The sequence below is a fragment of the Ascaphus truei genome, unplaced genomic scaffold (genome assembly GCF_040206685.1).
Source record: "Ascaphus truei isolate aAscTru1 unplaced genomic scaffold, aAscTru1.hap1 HAP1_SCAFFOLD_2241, whole genome shotgun sequence".
NCBI classification, from domain to species: Eukaryota; Metazoa; Chordata; class Amphibia; order Anura; family Ascaphidae; genus Ascaphus; species Ascaphus truei.
In genome coordinates, this window is record NW_027455156.1 from 13,716 (window position 1) to 36,067 (window position 22,352).

A 22,352-nucleotide genomic window follows, 5' to 3' on the forward strand; every position below is an offset into this window, starting at 1 on the left:
TGGTGTATCTCAGTCGCAAACTGCTCCCCAGGGAGGTGGCATATGCCACCATTGAAAAGGAGTGCTTGGCCATTGTGTGGGCACTCAAAAAGCTCCAGCCCTATGTCTATGGGAGGGCTTTCACGGTCATTACCGACCACAATCCCCTGAGCTGGCTACAGAGGGTATCAGGGGAAAATGCCAAACTGCTGAGATGGAGCTTGGCTTTGCAAGAATTTGAATTCACCATTCAGCACAAAAAGGGTAGTGAAAACAGCAATGCTGATGGACTTTCACGCCAGGACTATCCCTCTGAGACTGAATTCATTAATGGTGCCAGCAGTGCCCCACTCCCCGTCAGGGCCAGTGGGCCACAGGACACGCATTAAGAAGGGGAGGTGTAGAGGGAGAGAGGGGGTGGCCCGGTATTAAAGGGGTTGCACCCCATTTGGCCACCCCTGACCGCACCAGGGAGACAAGGGGTTAACTGGGCTGAGGTCCAGAAATGTGATGTAACCCTTGTTATGACATGTAAATGTATTTTCCCCTGTTCCATTGTAATGTCTGGTTACTCAGTGTTTGCATCACACACACACTAGAATCCATCCGGGAGCACAAGGGTTAATAATTCTTTAATGATTATAGCTCTTTGTGTAAGTTTCCCGCCTTTTCGGGCACCATTTTGCAGGTCCCCATTGGCCGCCATTAGGGCTCAATGCATTTCAATAGGAATTTGTGCTGTTTTCGTCCTGTTTCCTGTAGTGACCAGCAGGTGGCGTCCGAGAGGGAGAGCGGCGGTTTCCCATTGAAAGTCAATGGGCTCATTGACTTCAATGGAGATGCCTCGAGGTAACCTAGTTGGCTGCCGTCCAGACCGCAAACCGCAAAGCGGATACAATGTCCTTCAAAAGAGCTAAAATCACTGGGTCAAGTTCAACGTCAATTAGCGGGGAAATAAACTGTTTTAGGGCACCTAGGGATAAAATTCTTTTTGCCCCTAGTTCCTAAGCGTCCCCCCACTCGACCACCACCGGGTCCCCGAATCCTGGACCCCCGATAAGGGTCGAACCAGATAGAGCGGGTCGCGCCATAGGCTTTGCCGGCGGCGGCAGAAACGGCTCAGAAAAATGACTAAGTGAGAAATGCTGAATTTTAGGAATCCATATCTCCGGTTCCGGAGGGTTCAGCGGATCAGGGTTTGGGGTATCTGTAGCCACTGCTCCGGCATCGCTGCAGAACCATCCTTGACCCGCTTGGACCAACCCGACGGAGTATGGACCCCCCTGAAGTTCGGGACTTTTCCCATAAACTTCAATGGCAGAAAACCCCCATTGACTTCAATGGCGGCGATTTACCATTGAAAGTCTATGGCGGAGCTGCCCGTTGTTTTCAATGGGGATTTAGTGAAAAGCTGAGATTTCTTTTTCAATGGAGATTTTTGTATTAAAATGATTTAATGTGCATTGGTGTAACTCCGGTTTCTTAGGTCGTAGCAAGTCGCTTTTTGGACCATATGGTGTCCCAGTTCTGGCAATGCGAACTGGGAAGTTTGGACCTGCTAAACCTAACGGAACCGGATATTTTAATACGTTTATGTTTTATGCTTAATAGTGTATCTTAAGGTATGGACAAAGACCCAGAAGAGATTCTTTTGGGCCATAAGGTAGCAGATGGCCCTGGGGACGCCGCTATGTCTAGGATTTAAGTGCTGTTCAAAGAGTTTTATCACCCTCACTGTTTATCCGAAGCCCAAACCAGGGCAGGTCTTAAGTGTTCCAGTTAACACCTTTCAACAAAGGTTTTCCTGCCAGAACTCCAAATGGTAGACTGTCTGGCATTCCTGACGTAAATGTGGGGCTTCAGAAATGAGACCCCCAGAGTTCTACTGCGCATGTGCCAACTAGCAGGGGGGCATGGGTCAGAATGCTTTCCCACGTTAGTGAGTGGCTGGAGGTAATTGTAAACCAATCCCCTGTGCTTAAGGTTAAGAATAGAAGGAGAATGGTTTATAAACTGCTGTCCACCCATATATCCTTTGTCTTCGTTTGCTGATATGGTTACCTGATATCACCTGAATGATTTCCTCACTGCTGAAAGAAATGCTACATCATACTTCTCATTCCCCAACCCTTAAGTAAGTGTACTTCTTGTTCGTTACTGTATTATCTGTTGTGTTCACCTATATTCTAAGGAATAAATACAATTTATTATATCTTAAGCCTCGTTCAGTTCAAACCCAATTATTTTTGTGTAATATTAATAAGCCTGTGGAAGCTATCGTCACAAGGAGGTATTATAGTGTGTATTGTGGGGAGAATTAGTGTGTGTGTTGTTTGGGAGTGATATTCGGGAGGATTGTGTGTGCAGAAGGAAGAATGAGTGAGGGGGGAGTAAGGGAGCAGGATTGAATGAGAGGGGGTCATTGAGTGATAGCGGGGAGGGGAGGGAAGAGTGAGGAGAGTGGGTGTAGGAGGGAGCAGTGCAAGAGACCGTCGGGGGCAGAATACATGGTGAGAAGGGAGGCTGCCTAGAAGCATAAAAATCTACTTCACCACTGTTCTGTACTCTCTTCAATACTCTGTGTTACAGATCTCTCTGGCAAGAAATGGGGTCCAATGGCAAAGACTGCTCTAAATAAGATAGTATAAATGAACACAGAGAGAAATTCCAAAGAGTAACCCAAGAAAATACAAGTGAAATCTAATCGTAAGGTAATTAGTCCCATTAAGTGAAATACATAAAGGAATAGTCCATAAAAAAGCACAAAGGAAAAAAATAGGAGTACTTTATTGTGATGTTACATTTCAGAGAATATAAAATTATAGGAAAACAATTCCACTTTGTTCAGAAAACCAGAAAGTCTTGGTCCCAGGTGGACTGAATTTTTATTGCAAATAAGTTCCTTAATACACAAGTAAAGAATATAGTTACTTATTCTATTCTCTACTGTAAGACGTGCCACATTGCCCAATATTTGGGTACAGTGCCCAGATTGTGACCATGCACTACAGAGGTGAGATTCCCCCAACTCCAATTTGCTACACACTCCAAGAGAGATTATTGTGATCAGAGGTGGAATGAGAGGGGTGAGAAGGGTCGCTGCCCAGGGAGTAGCCTGACAGGGGGTACAGAAATCTCTTTTGGTGCATATATTGCGGAGCTGCATTGATTGACTTGTCAATCAGCTCTGCTGCCTATCCCATTGACATCATGATCCGGCACTGTGATCAGCTGCAGCGCTGACCCAGGTGTGTTAGTGCAGCACTTTACAGGGAGGGAACAGAGGTTGTGGATGACAGATGCTGGGGATAGGCCATGAGTACGGGCCAGAGTAAGGTGGAGACTTTCTGTACTCTGCATACAGGACACTGCATGCATGACAGTGTCTGTGTGTGTGTGTGTGTGTGTATTCCAAGTGTCAGTGTGCATAAGTAAGTGTGCTCTGTAAGTATGCCTGTGTGGCAGGTATAGGGGGGTGGTTCAGCTGGAGGAACTTATCCAGGCACAAAAGCACATAGATGCCCCAGATTATACCACCCCAAATGCTGATAATATCCTGCTGCACTTTACAGAAGATGATGCAGATGTCAGTGGGTGGTGGGTTCATTAAATCCATCCATCATATCATAGCCACACTGTGCATATGATGTACTGAATCAATCACAGGAAGACATCTCCATGGTAGGGGTAGAAGTTAACAGAATATGTCCAGCACTGTGGTGTGTAGCCCATAAATAATAATTGTGCACATTACAGAACATACTTGCAACTGCAAGATCATTTTGCTGCTTGTAGTGTTTGCTCTTGTCCTGTGCAGTGTTGTCGTAGATCCGTCTCTTCAGTGTTCACTGCAATAAAAGTAAGACATTGCATTAATATTACAGAAGTTTGGGAGCTGAAATCCCACTATGCTGCAGACATTTTCCCTTTGCATAAGATTCTTGTGATTATATCTCAATGATGATCAATAACAACTACATCATAACACAGCCGCTCAATACAAAATATGTATTTGCTATCAATGGTCATGGAGGCCAAACGTCACACAATGTACAGATATACTGCTGCGGCCGAGTTTATTCGAGCATTTGCCCGTTCTTGGCCGCAGCAGTAACCTGGCGCGCGCCGGAGGGTGCCGGGCGCACGCCGAAGCAGCGGAGGAGCGCCCTCCGATCGGGGCTTTCTCCCTTCCGCTGCCGGGTCCGTCGGGTCCCCCGGAACCCCCTGCCGCTGTCCCCCACATCGCGGGACACCAGTGCTCCCTCGGGGAGCCCTGGACGCGCGTGCAGGGGGCGCAGGCACCCGATGACGCGTGACCGTGCATCGGTGATGCGCGGCACGCTGAGGGAGTGCGGCTAGCACGCCGGGGCATCCCCCGGCTTGCGGTGCTAGCCGTGCTTCAATAAAACGGGTCGGTAGTGTAGCAAGGATTATTTCTTCCTCTGGTGCATTATGATGGGATGTGTTGTAAGATTCTGCATTATTAGCATCACTGAATCTTTTGGAAACTGAGTAATATTCTATGTTTTAATGCAATATTATGGATGATCAGCCGGTAAAATAAAGCTTACTGTATCTGTAGCCATGCTCTACCCATGATGTGCTGAATCAATGACTGCAGAGTGATTCAGAGTGGTAAACATGACTGGAACTCATCTCTGAATAGAGGACAGAACAGCAGTGCAGAGTAGGAGGTGAATGTATCTCAAATGGAAGACTTAGTAGCTGTGTGGGGAGTAGACAGTACAGACTGATCAAATAAATAGTTAAAGGAGTATCTTCAACATTACTTGGCTTTGTTATCAACATTGAAGTTTCTCTTGTTTTTTCTGTTCTTTAAATCACTACTACTGATGCCATGTGTAACCTGTACTGAGAGATATACTCTACTGGCCTAGATGAAACCATATGATGCAAACAGGATTCATCCCACTCCAGATTCATATGATTGCACCACTTCAACCTTTAATAAAACACATAGAACTACAGCAGTGCGCTACTGCACATGTTCTTGTTATGAATGGTAGTAGATGTGGTCCTTGGGTCAATACTTCATACAGCAGCCACACTCTACTCATGATGTATTGAATCAACAAAAACCTGCATGGTACAGATCACAGGAAGGGTGGAGTAGAGGGGAATATGTCCAATGCGAAACCCTTAGCAGCTGGATTGTGTGGAGTCAACAAAACGACAAATACTAAATGAGAAATATACACATTGCTTATCTGTCTCTGTGTAGTCATTTTCCTCCTCTTCAAATGTCTTTCAAAATTTCTCTTCTGACAGAAAAGAAACACATGGCTTCAATATTCACTGTTCTTCCCTCCTGAAATAAAAGTTAAGCATTGCATGGTTATGATCATACATACAATGAACCTTGCGCCAAACCATGCGATCCAAAGTAAATCCACCTCCCTCCCATAGCTGTGTTCCTTCTAGAGCTTCTACCACACAAGTCATTACTGTTCGTGACACTGTACTGCAGTCACAGTCTGCACACAAAGTACTGAATCAATTACATCACACTGAAAAGGCAGTCTACATGATGCAATAGTTAACCATAATAACTCTGTCATGCAAATGACAGGAAAACCTATATGTATATCATTAGGGGAGAGGGGAAAAATAATTAAAAAATAAGTGCGACAAATAAAAACAGATTATAGGAAAGTAAATCCTTGCCCTGGGAACTTTACAATCTAATAGAAATGTTAGAAGACTTAAAGAGAGGCAGCAGTTGGGGGAAGAAGTGCAGTAGATGACAATGCTTGTCCTTAATGGTGGGTACAATTAGTAGAAAGCACATCTTGGGAACAATAGTTGTTAGCAGTGACTGTGGGTGTGGGACAGTAGCCACGAGTCAAAGTTTTTTAAATGCTTGATTTAAGTCGTGAATTTTAAGATTGGTCTTACATGTGGGTGGAAGAGGTTATGTTGGCATATACTGAGTGTGAGGAAGTTTCACATGTACGGTGCAGTGATGGAAAATGGTTTCAGGCAAGTGAGAGAACAGTAGAGGTGAAAGAAGTTTACAGGAGACAGTTATGGTTATAGTGCAAGAGACAAGCAAGGGCATAACGAGAGATCAAAGATGATATGCAAGAAGGAGCAGATTAATGGAGAGCCTTAACAAAAAGGTAAGGAGGAGAACTTTGTAGGTGATACAAAAACTTGATGGGATGCCAGGACAGGGATTTAAGGAGATGAGCAGAGACTGTTGTGGGAGAAAGTGAGATAATTCAAGCAGCAGAGTTTTGCATAGGAGAAAGTTGTGAAGCATGGAGGCCTGTTAGTAGTATGTTAAAATAACCTATAGGATAACAGTATACATTGGAGTTTTAGCAGTAGGTTGAGAGGGGAAAGGGAAGATCTTGGCAATATTACAGAGAAAGAGGCAACACATTTTACCCATAGCCGTGCATGTGAATGGAGATGGAATTGAAGAGCCAAATGTTACTCCTATGCAACATGTTTGATGACAAGATAGATGGTAGTACTGTTTACTGTGATGGAGAAAGGGGATAATATGAGCCCAGTGTTAGACATTAAGTTTAAGGCAGTGGAGTGCCATCCATGAGCATATAGCCAGGAGACAACCCAAGAGTAGGGACTGGATTGCAGGAGTGAGAACAGGGGTGGATAGATTTGTGTGTGTATCATCCGCATAGAGATTATATCTAAGGCCAAAAGCATTGATGAAGTCACCAAATGATAGTATGTAGAGAGAAAGAGAGATCTCAGAACAGAGCCCTGATGTATACCCACAGACAGATCAATAGAAGACGAAGACATGTTAGCAACAGAGATGGAGAATGTGTAACAGGAAAGTTATGATGAAAACCAGGATAGAACTTTGTTACTGATACCAAGAGAGAGTTTAGAATATGAAGGAGGAGAGTGATTGAGAGCATCAAACGCAGCCGATAGATCAAGTAGGATTAGTAGGGAAAAACCTTGGGAATTAGCTTTAAGCACAGTCTGTAGAACGTGCTGTACGAAAGGCAGGTTGTAAAGGATCCAGGAGGGCATGTGATTTAAGAATGTTGACACTAGCAATTAGAAGGCAAACAGCATGAGGGATACAGAGCGGTAGTTAGTAAGGCACATAGGGTGTAGTTTGTTTCTGACAAAAGGGTGACCGCTACAGGCTTAAAGTAAGAGGGCAAAAATCCAGAGAATAGGGAGAAATTGAAGATGTGGGTGAGAGTGGGGACTAAGAGATGCAGTAAGGTGTGAGGGGATACGATCTAGAGGGCATGTGGTAGAGGGAGAATAGAAGATGATTAGCTTCCAGCTCTGTAAGAGAAGAAAAGGAGTCAAGTGCAGAAGGAGATTTGGGTAGAAGGAGAGAAGGGGGAAGGGACAGAAGGAATCTCCTTTTGGGTGGCATCCACCTTGCCTCTGAAGTAGTCAAATGCTTGAGGAGAAGTGAAGGAAGGATGGCAAGTGGGAGGAGAAGGTCAGTGGAGGGAGTCAAATACAGAGAAAAAAAACAGCGTAAATTAAATTTGAGTGTTGATGAGTGTGGAAAAAAGTAGTGTATTTAGCCCTAGAGAGCAGCTTTATACAGGACAGGAGACATTTTTACTGTAGAAAAATCAAACAAAGTGTGAGATTTCCTCCGTAGGTATTAAGAACAGCGAGTGGAAGTGTGATGAGTGTGTTTGGGAATTTAGCCAAAGGTGTGGGTTAGAGGGATGAGTGTGTCAGAGCCTATAGGGGGCATATAGATAGGAGGATAGCATTGTAAGAGTTAATAAGATTGTTAGTTTAAGCAGAAAGAAAGAGAGAGAAGAGAGAAGAGAGGTTAGAGTAGATGTCAGAGGAGAGTTTAATTAAGCAGAGGCAAATCAGTGGGACAGGTAAGATGCGGTGAGGGGAATGACTGATTGTGACTGATGAGAGCAGAAGAGGTTATGTACAACTAGAGCCTTGTTAGTAAGAGTGGACATTCCAGAGGGCACAGGAGAAGGGAAGAGAAAAGTAAGGAAAGGAATGTGGATTACATTAGATAGGTTAACACTCTTAGTAGGGAGGCCTGATGTGTATATGAGCCGGTCCAAGATTATAAGAGATATCCCCCAACATCAGCGAGCATAGAAGGAGACACAGAGATAGGTGTAGAGAGAGACAGAGATAGGGATATGTAGAGAGAGAAGGGCGTCAAGAGAATGAGACAGATAGGCGTAGAGAGAGGAGACATAGAGAGAGGGGGCTTTGAGAGGGGGGCGTAGAGAATGAGGGAAGGTGGAAGAGAATAGGATGTGCAGGAGTGCATTTCATTGAGCAGTGCAGAAATAGCTGCAATAGAGGTCTGTACAAATGGTGCTTTGTGTAGACACATGCAAAGGTAGGGGAAGGAAAGTGTATAGAACATGTGGATAAAAGCAGGAGTGTGGAAGTTAGAGAAATTAGAAAAGTTTTACAGAGGAGTGAGGAAACAGTAAACAGAAAGAACAAGAGAGAGGTTACATTGGGATGACGTGCTGTGGTAGAGAGAAATGCTAGGAGAGAGCCTCCAGATATTAGAGGACATGAATTGAGAGAGCAAATGTATAAATCAATACCGGAGGGGGAGGTATAGCACGAAAGCTTGCACAGCAGTTGATGAAGATTATAGTCTTAAAGTTGCGTGTACCTGTCAGGGCACTCAAGAAGGTCAATGCTCACAAGTGCAGAGTTCATGAAGAAATGCTGAATCCAGTTCCCCTCCAATTTAATTTTAATATAACTTTTTCATTCTTCATTACTGCAAAAAGCAAACAAAACAAAACCACATTGCATTACTATTTTCAAAATGGATTGAATGACATATTCAACAGTAACTGTGTGATGCCAATATTGCCTTCTCACTCGTAGGCCAGTACGGTCAGGTACCCAGTACTGATAAAACAATAAGTGCCCGTACTAAGTACCAATATGAATTATAAGGAAATGTAAAATCTCCAGGTCTCTCTCCATCTCTGCAACAGATATATGGATAAGCCCATATTAAGGCATCACGTGACCGGAGCCGTCACTGACTGGGTATACGCAAAGATGCAGGGAGATGCAAAGAAAGGGAGGGAGACAGGGAGAAGATGGGAAACGGAGGGAGGCACGGATGGCAGGCCTCTCTCTTTCACTGGTGCATGCAAGGAGCTGGTCCCAACATCCACAAAGTGTGTGTGTATTATTGGTTGTGTTTTATGGTGGTAGGAGGATAGTGTGTATATTGTGTGTGTGTGTGGGAGTATTATATTGTGTGTAGGGTATTATAGTGTGTATATTATGTTGAGGTGCAGAGGAGAGTGTTAGATTGGGTATCTTGTGTTAGGGGGTATTGTGTATATTGTGTTTAAGACTATAATATTATTGGGGAGATTATTATTGAGGAGGTATTAAAGTGTGTATTGTGGGGAGTATTAGTGTATGTATTATTTGTGGGTGACAGATGCTGTGGGTAGGCCAAGAGTACGGGCCAGACTAAGGTGGAGACTTTCTGTACTCTGCATACAGGACTCTACATGCACTGCAGAGGTGAAATTCCCCCAACTCCAATTTGCTACACTCTCCAAGAGAGAATATTGTGATCAGAGGTGGAAGATGAGCAGGGTCACTGCCCAGGGAGTAGCCTGTCAGGGGGCATGGAAATCTCTTTTGGTGCGTATGTTGCCACGTGGCATTGATTGACCGGTCAATTAGCACTGCTTCCTATCACAGTGACATGATCCGGTGCTGTGATCGGTTGCAGCGCTGACCAAGGTGTGTTAGTGCAGCAATTTACAGGGAGGGAACAGAGGTTGTGGGTGACAGATGCTGGGGGTAGGCCAAGAGTACGGGCCAGAGCAAGGTGGAGATATTCTGTACTCTGCATGCCCATCCTGCATGCCCAGGACTCTGCATGCATGCCAGTGGCTGTGGGGTGTGTGTGTGTAGGTATGCCAAGTGTCAGTGTGCATAAGTAAGTGTGCTGTGTGTGTAAGTAAGTTTGCCTGTGTGGCAGGAGGTGTAGGGGGGTGGGGGGCGGGGGGCGGTTCAGCTGGAGGACTTTACCCAGCACAAAAGCACATAGATGCCTCTGATTATATCACCCCAAATGCTGATAATATCCTGCTGTAGATGCACTTTACAGAAGATGATACAGATGTCATCAGTGTTTGGTGGGTTCATTAAATCAATCCATCATATAATAGCCACACTGTGCATATGATGTACTGAATCAGTAACACCAATCACAGGAAGACATCTCCATGGTAGGGGTAGTGTTGAAGTTAACAAAATATGTCCAGCACTGTGGTGTGGAGCCCATACATAATAATTGTGCACATTACCAGAACAACATATTGTCAACTGCATGATCATTTTGCTGCTTGTAGTGTATACTCTTGTCCTGTGCAGTGTTGTAGTAGATCCGTCTCTTCGGTGTTCACTGCAATAAAAGTAAGACATTGCATTAATATTACAGAAGTTTGGGGGCTGAAATCCCACTATGCTAATGACAGTTTCCCTTTGCATAAGATTCTTGTGATTATATCTCAATGATGATCAATAACAACTACATCATAACACAGCTGCTCTATACAGAATATGTATTTGCCATCAATGGTCATGGAGGCAATATGTCACACAATGTACATATATAGCAAGGATTATTTCTTCCTCTGGTGTATTATGATGGGAGGGTGAGATTCTGCATTATCAGCATCAGTAAATCTGTAGGAAACTGAGTGATATTCTATTTTTTAATGCAATATTAGGGTAAAATAAAGCTTGCTGTATCTATAGCCATGCTCTACCCATGATGTGCTGAATCAATCACTGCAGAGCGATTTAGAGTGGTAAACATGACTTGAACTCATCTCTGAATAGAGGGTAGCACAGTAGTGCAGAGTAGAAGGTGAATGTATCTCAAATGGAAACCCTTAGCAGCTGTGTGGGGAGTAGACAGTACAGACTGACCAAGTAAATAGTAAAAAGTAGTAACTTCAACATTACTTGGTTTTGTTCTCCACTCCTGTTTTTCTGTTCTTTAAATCACTAATACTGATGCCATATGTAACCTGTACTGAGAGTTATATACTCTACTGGCCTAGATCAAATTAAATGATGCAAACAGGATCCCTCCCACTCAAGATTCATATGATTGCACCACCTCAACCTTTCATAGCAATAACATAGAACTGCAGCAGTGCGCTACTGCACATGTTCTTGTTATGAATGGTAGTAGATGTGGTCCTTGGGTCAGTACTTCATACTGTAGCCACACTCTATTCATGATGTATTGAATCAACAAAAATCTGCATGGTACAGATCACAGGAAGGGGTGGAGTAGAGGTGAATATGTCCAATGCGAAACCCTTAGCAGCCGGATTTTTTGGAGTCAATAAAACGACAAATACTAAATGAGAAATATACACATTGCTTATCTGTCTCTGTGTAGTCATTTTCCTCCTCTTCAACTGTCCTTCAATTTTCTATTTTGCAAGAAAATGAACACATGGCTTCAATATTCACTTCTGTTCTGCAGTCTTTCCTCTTGAAATAAAAAAGTTAAGCATTGCATTATTATTATTATAATTATTATTGACGATACATACAATGAACCTTGCTCCAAACCATGTGATACAAAGCAAATCCACCTCCCTCCCACAGCTGTGCTCCTTCTAGAGCTTCTACCACACAAGTTATTCATGTCAGTGAAACTGTACTGCAGTCCCGGTCTGCACACAATCTACTGAATCAATGACATCACACTGTGTCACACAATGTCATGCTAACGACAGGAAACAATCTTTGTATATATCTTTGTATATATAATAATAATAATGATAATAATAATAAAAAAAATAAGACAGGACAGACACTCCTACATTGCAATCAATAGAAAATAACTGGGACAGGCACTTCAAGGATGCATACGGTCCCGGATAAACTGTAGCTACCTATACACGTGTGCCTTGTCTCTAGACTCTGCATATATCTCTATTTATATACCACCCATTGTGTACTCAGCGCTTTACAAGAGAGACCAAAAAGTACAGGAAATTATTATACAATAAGTTCAACAAACAAAAACAGACAATAGGAAAGTAAATCCCTGTCCTGGGTAGTTTACAATCTAAGAGAAATGTAAGGAGACTTACAGAGAGACAACAGGTGGGGGAACAAGTGCAGTAGATGACAATGCTTGTCCTTAATGGTGGGTACTTGTAGTATAAAGCACTTCTTGGGAACAATAGTTAGTGACTGAATGAGTGACAGTAGCAACGAGTAAAAGCTATTGAAATGCTTCATTTAAGTTGTGAATTTTAAGGTTGATCTTAAATGTGGGTGGAAGAGGGTATGTTGGCATATACTGAGTGTGTGTGAGTTTCACAGGTAAATTGATGGGAAAGGGTTTCAGGCAAGAGAGCGAGTGCGCAGTAGAGGTGTAAGAAGTATAATGGAGACAGTTATTAGTAGAGCTTAGGAGACGAGGAAGGGCATAACGAGACCAAAGATGATATGTAGGAAGGAGCAGATGAATAGAGAATAGTGTTGGACTGGGTCCTCAACTATAAAAAAATGGGTAACGGGTACCCGGCCAAAATGAAAGGTTCTACCCGGTCGGGTACACGGTTTGGCACTTACCTTCCGGGTGGCGGTGACATCTAGGATCAGCAGCAGTCCTGTGACGGTGGCAGCATCTGTGGTGTCTTCAGCCGGCGGGGGAGCTGCAGGCTCACAGACACAGCTTACCTGCTTCGGTGCTGTGGAAGTGATTCCTGCAGCTCCCCCGCCAGGTGAAGACACCTCTGATGCTGCCAACATCAGAGGACTGCTGCTGCTGATCCTAGATGTCTTAGGAAAGGTAAGTATAAAAGATTATTTCCAGCTGCCCTGACATTACCCGACGCCGGGTATTACCCGGCCAAGTCCACTTCTCAGTGGCCGGTTTCGAGTAATGTCCGGGTAGCTGGAAATGTGTCGGGTAACGCCGGGTACTCGGTACACCACTAATAGAGAACCTTAACAAAAAGGTAAGGAGGAGAACTTTGTAGGTGATCTGAAACTTGATGGGAAGCAAGGAGAGGGATTTAAGGAGGAGGAGGAGATGAGCAGATACTGTTGTGGGAGAAAGGGAAATTATTCAAGCAGCAGAGTTTTGGATAGATTGCAAATGAGAAAGTTGTGAAGCAGGGAGCCCTGTTAGCAGTATGTTAACCCATACGATAAGGGCATGCATTGGCGTTTTAGCAGTAGATTGACAGAGAAAAGGGCAAATCTTGGAAATATTACAGAGAAAGAATCGACAAACTTTAGCCAGTGTCGTGAATGAAGATGGAAAGGGAAGAGTCAAATGTTACTCCTAGGCAATGTGCTTTCATGACAGGATGATGGTAGTACTGTTTACTGCGATGGAGAAAGGTGATATTAGGCCAGATTTAGGGGGAAATATGAGGAGCTCAGTTTTAGACATTAGGTTTAAGGCAGAAGAGTGTCATCCATGGAGGATATAGCCAGGAGGCGACCCGAAACTAGGAACTAAATGGCAGGAGTGACGGTAGGGTGGATAGGTGTGTGTATCATCTGCATAGAGATGATATCAAGGGCCAAAATAGTTGATAAGGTCAACTAGTGATAGTATGTAGTGAGAGAGGTCCCAGAACAGAGTCCTGAGGTATACCAACAGACAAAACAACAGGAGACAAAGACACGTTAGCAACAGAGATGGAGAATGTGTGATGGAGAAGTATGATGAAAACCAGGATATAAGTTTGCTGCGGATACGAAGAAAGAGTTTAGAATATGAATGAGAAGAGTGATTGACAGTATCAAAAGCAGAAGAGAGATCAAGCAGGATTAGTAAGTAAAATGGACCTTGGGAATTTTCTTTATGTACATAATTGGTTACATTGGGAAAGGCAGATTGTGAAGGGCCCAGAGGAGCATGTGATTTAAGAATGTTGATCAAACGGGAGATCACAAGACGTTCTAGCAATTAGGAGGCAAATGGTAGGACGGATACAGGGCGATAGTTAGAAATTCACACAAGGTCAAGGTTATTTTTGAGAATAGGGGTGACCACTGCATGCTTAAAAGGAAGAGTTGAAAGAGCCAAAGGATATGGAGGAATTGAAGATGTGGGTGAGAGTGAGAATATAGGATTGAGAGGGCATGTGGTAGAGGGAGAAGAGAAGATCAGGTTCCAGCTTTGTGACAGGAGAAAAGGAGTCAAGAGTGCAATGAGATCTAGATAGAAAAAGAGAGAGGGGGAAGGGAGAGAACGAATCTACTTGTGGATGGCATCCACCTTGCCTCAAGTGAGCAAAGGCTTGAGGAGAAATAAAGGATGGATGTTAAGTGGGAGGAGAAAGTCAGTGGTGGGACTCAAATACATAGAAGACAGTGTGAATGAAATTGGAGTGTTGATGAGTGAGGAAAAAGTAGTGTTTGACCTTAAAAAAAGGAGCAGAGTTTTACAGAACAGGACAAAGGTTTAGTGTAGAAAATCAGACTGTGAGATTTCCTCCATAGGTGTTAAGAGCAGCAGTGTGATGTGATGAAGTGTGATGAGAGCGTGCTTGTGAATTAAACCAATGCATGGTTTAGGCTGCGTCTATAGTAAGCACACAACAGAAGGCAAAGTTAGCGCATGCCTGTCGCTCCAGCAATCCCCGCACTGAGGTCCGAGGCGACGGGGAGGCCCTGCATCGCTCGCACGCACTGTGGACGACCAAGCGTGTGCCCATGATAATCACGGCCTTAGAGGGATGAGTGTGTCAGAGCCTAGAAGGGGCATATAGATGATGGAGGAGGAGGGAGGAGGAGATGATAGCATTGTAAGAGTTAACAAGATAGTTAGTTTAAGCAGAAAGTGAGGAGAGGTTAGAGATAAGGGTAGATGTCAGAGGAGAGAGTTCAATTAAGCTGAGGTATCGAGTAGGACAGGGGTGAGGGGAATGAGAAGTGGTGGATGATGAGAGCAGAAGAGGTCATGTACAAATAGACCATGTTAGTCGTAGAGCAGACATTCCAGAGGGCACGTGAGAAGGGAAGAGTAAAGTGAGACAAGGAATGTGGATTACATTAGATGGGTTAATACGCTTAGCAGGGAGGTGGAGAGAGAGGCAAGAGGCAGAGGGTGGTGTAGGGGTAGAGGAAGAGATGTTGCATGTACCTTGTCAGAACATTAAAGAACGTCAATTCACACTGGTGCAGAGTTGATGATGAAATGCTGAATCCAGTTCACGTCCAATTCAATTTTAACAGAACTTTTTCATTCTTCATTACTGCAAAAAAAAAGTAAAAAACAATGCATTACTATTTTCAAAATGGATTGAATTCCCCCACCAATGACTATGTGTTACCAATATATCCCTCTCAGTCCCACTGCAGCACATACTGTACCAGTGTGAAAGTAAGAAGGTACACAGTACCGGTAAAACAATACGTGCCGGTACTATGCACCATATGAATTATAAGGGGATGTAAATCTCCCAGTCTCTCTCCATATCCGCAACAGAGCGGGCTCCGGTCAGTGGCATGGATGCCCATATATGGGTATGCTCATATTTGGGCATCCCATGTCACTGACCGGAGCCGGCTCTGAGTATAGGGATATATGCGGAGACGCAGAGGTGCAAGGAAATGGGAGGAGGCACGGTGAGAAACAGGGAGAGACCACAGGAAGATAGAGGGCAACAACTTCCACAAGGTACTTGTATGGGTATAATTGTTTGTATTTTGTGCAGAGGGGGTAATTTCAGATAAAATACAATTCTCCACCCTCTACGAAACAATTCCACTTTGTTCAGTAAGCCAGAAAGTCTTGGTCCCATGTGGACTGAATTTAATGCAAATAAGGTCCTTAATACACAAGTAAAGAATAAAGTTACTTATTCTCTACTGTAAGAAGTGCCACATTGCCCACTATTTGGGTCCTGTGCCCAGATTGTGACCATGCATGGCAGAGGTGAGATTCCCCCAACTCCAATTTGCTACACTCTCCAAGAGAGATAATTGTGATCAGAGGTGGAACTAGGGGAGGGTGTGAGCAGGGTCACTGCCCAGGGAGTAACCTGACTGGGGGCACGGAAATCTCATTTAGTGCATATGTTGCGGCACTGCATTGATTGACCGGTCAATCTGCACTGCTGCCTGTCACAGTGACATCCTGATCGGGCACTGTGATCAGCTATAGCACTGACCCAGGTGAGATAGTTCAGCACTTTACAAGGAGGGAACAGATGTTGTGGGTGACAGATGCTGGAGGTAGGCCAAGACTGTTGGCCAGAGTAACGTGGAGACTTACTGCACTCTGCATGCCCATCCTCTCCCTGACATCAGGGGAAGGAAGTGGCCCTGGGGTGTGTGTAGGTATGCCAGATGTCAGTGTATGCATAAGTAAGTATGCCTGTGTAGTGGGAGGTGTAGGGGCGTTAAGCTGGAGGACTTAAAACAGGCACAAAAGCACATAGATACCTCTGATTATACCGCACCAAATGCTGATAATATCATGCTGTAGCTGCACTTTACAGAAGATGATGCAGATGTCATCATTGGTTGGTGGGTTCATTAAATCAATCCATCATATCATAACCACACTGTGCATATGATGTACTGAATCAGTAACACCAGGAAGACATCTCCATGTTAGGAGTAGAGTTGAAGTTAACAGAATATGTCCAGCACTGTGGTGTGTAGCCCATAAATAATAATTGTGCACATTACCAGAACAACATACTGTCAACTGCAAGATCATTTTGCTGCTTGTAGCATATGCTCATCCTGTACAGTGTTGTAGTAGATCCGTCTCTTCAGTGTTCACTGCAACAAAAGTAAGACATTGCATTAATATTACAGACGTTTGGGGGCTGAAATCTCACTTCGCTGCGGACAATTTCCCTTTGCATAAGATTCTTGTGATTATGTCAATGATGATCAATAACTGCATCATAACACAGCCGCTCTATACAGAAGATGTACTTGCTCTCATTGGTCATTGAGGTAATACGTCACACAATGTACAGATATAGCAAGGATTATTTCTCCCACTTGTGCATTATGGCATTATGATGGGAAATGTTGTGAGATTCTGCATTATCAGCATCACTGAATCTTTTGGAAATTAAGTGATATTCTATGTTTTAATGCAATATTATGGGTGATCAGCCGGTAAAATAATAATAGCTTGCTGTATCTGTAGCCATGCTCTACCCATGATGTGCTGAACCAATGACTGCAGAGAGATTCAGAGTGCTAAACATGACTGGAACGCATCTCTGAATAATGGGCAGCAAAGCAGTGCAGAATAGGAGGTGAAAGTATTTAAAATGGAAGATCCTTAGCAGCTGTGTGGAGAGTAGACAGTACAGACTGACCAAGTAAATGGTAAAAGGAGTAACTTCAACATTACTTGGCTTTGTTCTCCACATTGAAGCTTTCCTCCTCTTTAAATCACTAATACTGATGCCATGTGTAACCTGTACTGAGAGTTATATAATCTACTGGCCTAGATGAAACCATATGATGCAAACAGGATCCATCCCACTCCAGATTCATAGAATTGAACCACCTCAACCTTTCATAACAATCACATAGAACTGCAGCTGTGCGCTACTGCACATGTTCTTGTTATGAATGGTAGTAGATGTGGTCCTTGGGTCTTTACTTCATACTGTAGCCACCCTCTACTCATGATGTATTGAATCAACGAAAACTTGCATGGTTCAGATCACAGGAAGGGGTAGAGTAGAGATGAAAATATTCAATGTGAAACCCGTAGCAGCCGGATTGTGTGGAGTCAATAAAACGACAAATACTAAATGGTAAATGAGAAATATACACATTGCTTATCTGTCTCTGTGTAGTAATTTTCCTTCTCTTCAACTGTCCTTCAAATTTTCTCTTTTGCAAGAAAAGGAACACATGGCTTCAATATTCACTTCTGTTCTGCAGTCATCCCTCCTGAAATAAAAGTTAAGCATTGCATTGTTATTATGATAATACATACAATAAACCTTGCTCCAAACCATTTGATGCAAAGCAAATCCACCTCCCACCCACAGCTGTGCTCCTTCTAGAGCATGCATGTCAAACTCCAGTCCTCGAGGGTCCCAAACAGGCCAGGTTTTCAGTAGGGATATCCTGAAAACCTGGCCTGTTTGCTGCCCTCGAGGACTGGAGTTTGACATCCTTGTTCTTGAGCTTCTACCACGCAAGTCATCCATGTGAGTGACACTGTACTGCAGTCCTGGTCTGCACACAATCTACTGAATCAATGACATCACACTGTAAAGGCAATCTACAAGATGTATTAGTTGTCCACACTTCCGAAATGTTACTTTTATGTCCAAATCACTTATTCCCATGACCTGATATTTGTATTTGTTATTTATAGGATTGTCACAAAGAGTTGATGAGGTCACCAAATGATAGTATGTAGAGAGAAAGAGAGATCTCAGAACAGAGCCCTGATGTATACCCACAGACAGATCAATAGAAGACGAAGACATGTTAGCAACAGAGATGGAGAATGTGTGACAGGAAAGTTATGATGAAAACCAGGATAGAACTGTGTTACGGATACCAAGAGAGAGTTTAGAATATGAAGGAGGAGAGTGATTGAGAGCATCAAACGCAGCAGATAGATCAAGTAGGATTAGTAGGGAAAAGTGACCTTGGGAATTTGCTTTAAGCACAGTCTGTAGAACGAGCTGTACGAAAGGCAGGTTGTAAAGGATCCAGGAGGGAATGTGATTTAAGAATGTTGACATTCTAGCAATTAGGAGACAAACAGCAGGAGGGATACAGGGCGGTAGTTAGTAAGGCACATAGGGTGTAGGTTGTTTCTGAGAAAAGGGTGACCACTACAGGCTTAAAGTAAGAGGGTAAAGAGCCAGAGAATAGGGAGGAATTGAAGATGTGGGTGAGAGTGGGGACTAAGAGATGCAGTAAGGTGTGAGGGGATACGATCTAGAGGGCATGTGGTAGAGGGAGAAGAGAAGATGATTAGCTTCCAGCTCTGTAAGAGAAGAAAAGGAGTCAAACGCAGAAGGAGAATTAGGTAGAAGGAGAGAAGGGGGAAGGGACAGAAGGAATCTCCTTGTGGGTGGCATCCACCTTGCCTCTGAAGTAGTCAAATGCTTGAGGAGAAGTGAAGGAAGGATGGCAAGTGTGAGAAGAAGGTTAGTGGAGGGAGTCAAATACAGGGGAAAAAAGACAGCGTAAATTAAATTTGTGTGTTGATGAATGTGGAAAAAAAAGTAGTGTGGTTTGGCCCCAGAGAGCAGCTTTATACAGGACTGGAGACATTTTTACTGTAGAAAAATCAAATATCAATTGTGTGATTTCCTTCATAGGCATTAAGAACAGCGAGTGGAAGTGTGATGAACATGTTTGGGAATTTAGCCAAGGGTGTGGGCTAGAGGGACAAGTGTGTCAGAGCCTAGAGGGGGCATATAGATAGGAGGATAGCATTGTAAGAGTTAATAAGATTGTTAGTTTAAGCGGAAAGAGAGAGAGAGGTTAGAGTAGATGTCAGAGGAGAGTTTAATTAAGCAGTGGAAAATCAGTGGGACAGGTAAGATGGGGTGAGGGGAATGACTGATTGTGAATGATGAGAGCAGAAGAGGTCATGTACAACTAGAGCCTTGTTAGTCAGAGAACGGACATTCCAGATGGCATAGGAGAAGGGAAGAGAAAAGTAAGGAAAGGAATGTGGATTACATTAGATAGGTTAACACTCTTAGCAGGGAGGCAGAGGCAGGGAGGCCCGATGTGTATATGAGCAGGTTCAAGATTATAAGAGATATCCCACACATCAGCAAACATAGAAGGACACACAGAGATAGGTGTAGAGAGAGACAGAGATAGCTCTATGTAGAGAGAGAGGGACGTAGAGAGAATGAGACAGATAGGCGCAGAGAGAGGGGGCGCAGAGAGAGGAGGCGCCAAAAGAGGGGGCGCAGAGAGAGGGGGCACAGAGAATAGGATATTAAAGAGTGCTTTTCATTGAGCAGTGCAGAAATAGCTGCAATAGAGGTCTGTACAAATGGTGCAGTGTGTAGACACATGCAAAGGTAGGGGAAGGAAAGAGGAGAACATGTGGATAAAAGCAGGAGTGTGGAAGTTAGAGAAATTAGAAAAGTTTAACAGAGGAGTGAGGAAACAGCAAGCAGAAAGAACAAGAGAGAGGTTACATTGGGATGACGTTCTGTGGTAAAGAGAAAATGCTAGGAGAGAGCTTTCAAATATTAGAGGACATGAATTGAGGGAGCAAATGTATAAATCAAAACCTGAGGGGGAGGTATAGCACGAAAGCTTGCACAGCAGATTATAGTCTTAATGTTGCGTGTACCTGTCAGGGTATTCAAGAAGTTAAATTCTCACAAGTGCAGAGTTCATGATGAAATGCTGAATCTAGTCCCCCTCCAATTTAATTTTAATATAACTTTTCCATTCTTCATTACTGCAAAAAGCAAACAAAACAAAACCACATTGCATTACTATTTTCAAAATGGATTGAATGGCATATTCAACAGTGACTGTGTGATGCCAATATTCCCCACTCACTCGTAGTGAAGCACATATTGTACTAGTGTTGAAAGTAGGCCGGTAGAGTCAGGTACGCAGTACTGATAAAACAATAAGTGCCCGTCGTAAGTACCAGCTCCGCAACAGTGCGGGCATCACATTAGTGACGTGGATGAACATATATGGATAAGCCCATATTAAGGCATCACGTGACCAGAGCCGTCACTGACTGGGTATACGTAAAGACGCAGGGAGATGCAAGGAAAGGGAGGGAGAGAGAGAGACAGGGAGAAGATGTGAAACGGAGGAAGGCACGGATGGAGGGAGTTCTTCCGAGCTTCTGCGGGCCTCTCTCTTTCACTGGTGCATGCCGGGAGCTGGTCCCAACATCCACAAAGTGTGTGTGTATTATTGGTTGTATTTTATGGGGGTAGGAGGGTAGTGTGTATATTGTGTGTGTGGGAGTATTATATGGTGTGTAGAGGTGCAGAGGAGAGTACTAGATTGTGTATCTTGTGTAAGGGTGTTGTGTATATTGTGTTTGGAGCTATAATATTATTGGGGAGATTAGTATTGAGGAGGTATTATAGTGTGTATTGTGGGGAGTATTAGTGTGTGTATTGTTTGTGGGTGACAGATGCTGGGGGTATGCAGCAATCCCTGCACTGAGGTCCGAGGCGGCTCTGCATCGCTCGCACACACTGTGGATGACCAAGCATGTGCCCATGATAATCATGGCCTTAGAGGGATGAGTGTGTCAGAGCCTAGAAGGGGCATATATATGATGGAGGAGGGAGGAGATGATAGCATTGTAAAAGTTAACAAGATAGTTAGTTTAAGCAGAAAGTGAGGAGAGGTTAGAGATAAGGGTAGATGTCAGAGGAGAGAGTTCAATTAAGCTGAGGTATCGAGTAGGACAGGGGTGAGGGGAATGAGAGGTGGTGGATGATGAGAGCAGAAGAGGTCATGTACAAATAGACCTTGTTAGTCAGAGAGCAGACATTCCAGAGGGCACGTGAGAAGTGAAGAGTAAAGTGAGACATGGAATGTGGATTACATTAGATGGGTTAATACGCTTAGCAGGGAGGTGGAGAGAGAGAGGCAAGAGGCAGAGAGTGGTGCAGGGGTTGAGGAAGAGATGTTGCATGTACCTTATCAGAACATTAAAGAACATCAATTCACACTGGTGCAGAGTTGATGATGAATCCAGTTCACCTCCAATTCAATTTTAACAGAAATTTTTCATTCTTCATTACTGAAAAAAAAGAAAAGTAAAAAACATTGCATTACTATTTTCAAAATGGATTGAGTTCCCCCAACAATGACTATGTGTTACCAATATATCCCTCTCAGTCCCACTGCAGCATATACTGTACCAGTGTGAAAGTAGGAAGGTACACAGTACCGGTAAAACAATACGTGCCGGTACTATGCACCATATGAATTATAAGGGGATGTAAATCTCCCAGTCTCTCTCCATATCCGCAACAGAGCGGGCTCCGGTCAGTGGCATGGATGCCCATATATGGGTATGCTCATATTTGGGCATCCCATGTCACTGACCGGAGCCGGCTCTGAGTATAGGGATATATGCGGAGACGCAGAGGTGCAAGGAAATGGGAGGAGGCACGGTGAGAAACAGGGAGAGACCACAGGAAGATAGAGGGCAACAACTTCCACAAGGTACTTGTATGGGTATAATTGTTTGTATTTTGTGCAGAGGGGGTAATTTCAGATAAAATACAATTCTCCACCCTCTACGAAACAATTCCACTTTGTTCAGTAAGCCAGAAAGTCTTGGTCCCATGTGGACTGAATTTAATGCAAATAAGGTCCTTAATACACAAGTAAAGAATATAGTTACTTATTCT

General features: G+C 43.7%; 1 long non-coding RNA gene across 2 annotated transcripts; it reads right to left on the reverse strand.

Moving 5' to 3' along the window:
• Positions 1-2,822: 2,822 nt before the first annotated feature.
• On the reverse strand, positions 2,823-21,731 carry LOC142477674 (uncharacterized). 2 transcript variants are annotated; one of them, XR_012792594.1, is made up of 7 exons: positions 16,678-16,863; positions 15,125-15,236; positions 11,380-11,499; positions 10,296-10,393; positions 8,621-8,731; positions 5,199-5,308; positions 2,823-3,827 (listed from the first exon to the last, which is right to left on the reverse strand). It is a non-coding gene; the product is annotated as an uncharacterized LOC142477674 (long non-coding RNA). The 2 variants fall into 2 exon arrangements; XR_012792595.1 differs by lacking the exons at positions 15,125-15,236; positions 16,678-16,863 and adding an exon at positions 21,633-21,731 and having other exon boundaries at positions 2,824-3,827.
• Positions 21,732-22,352: the final 621 nt, after the last annotated feature.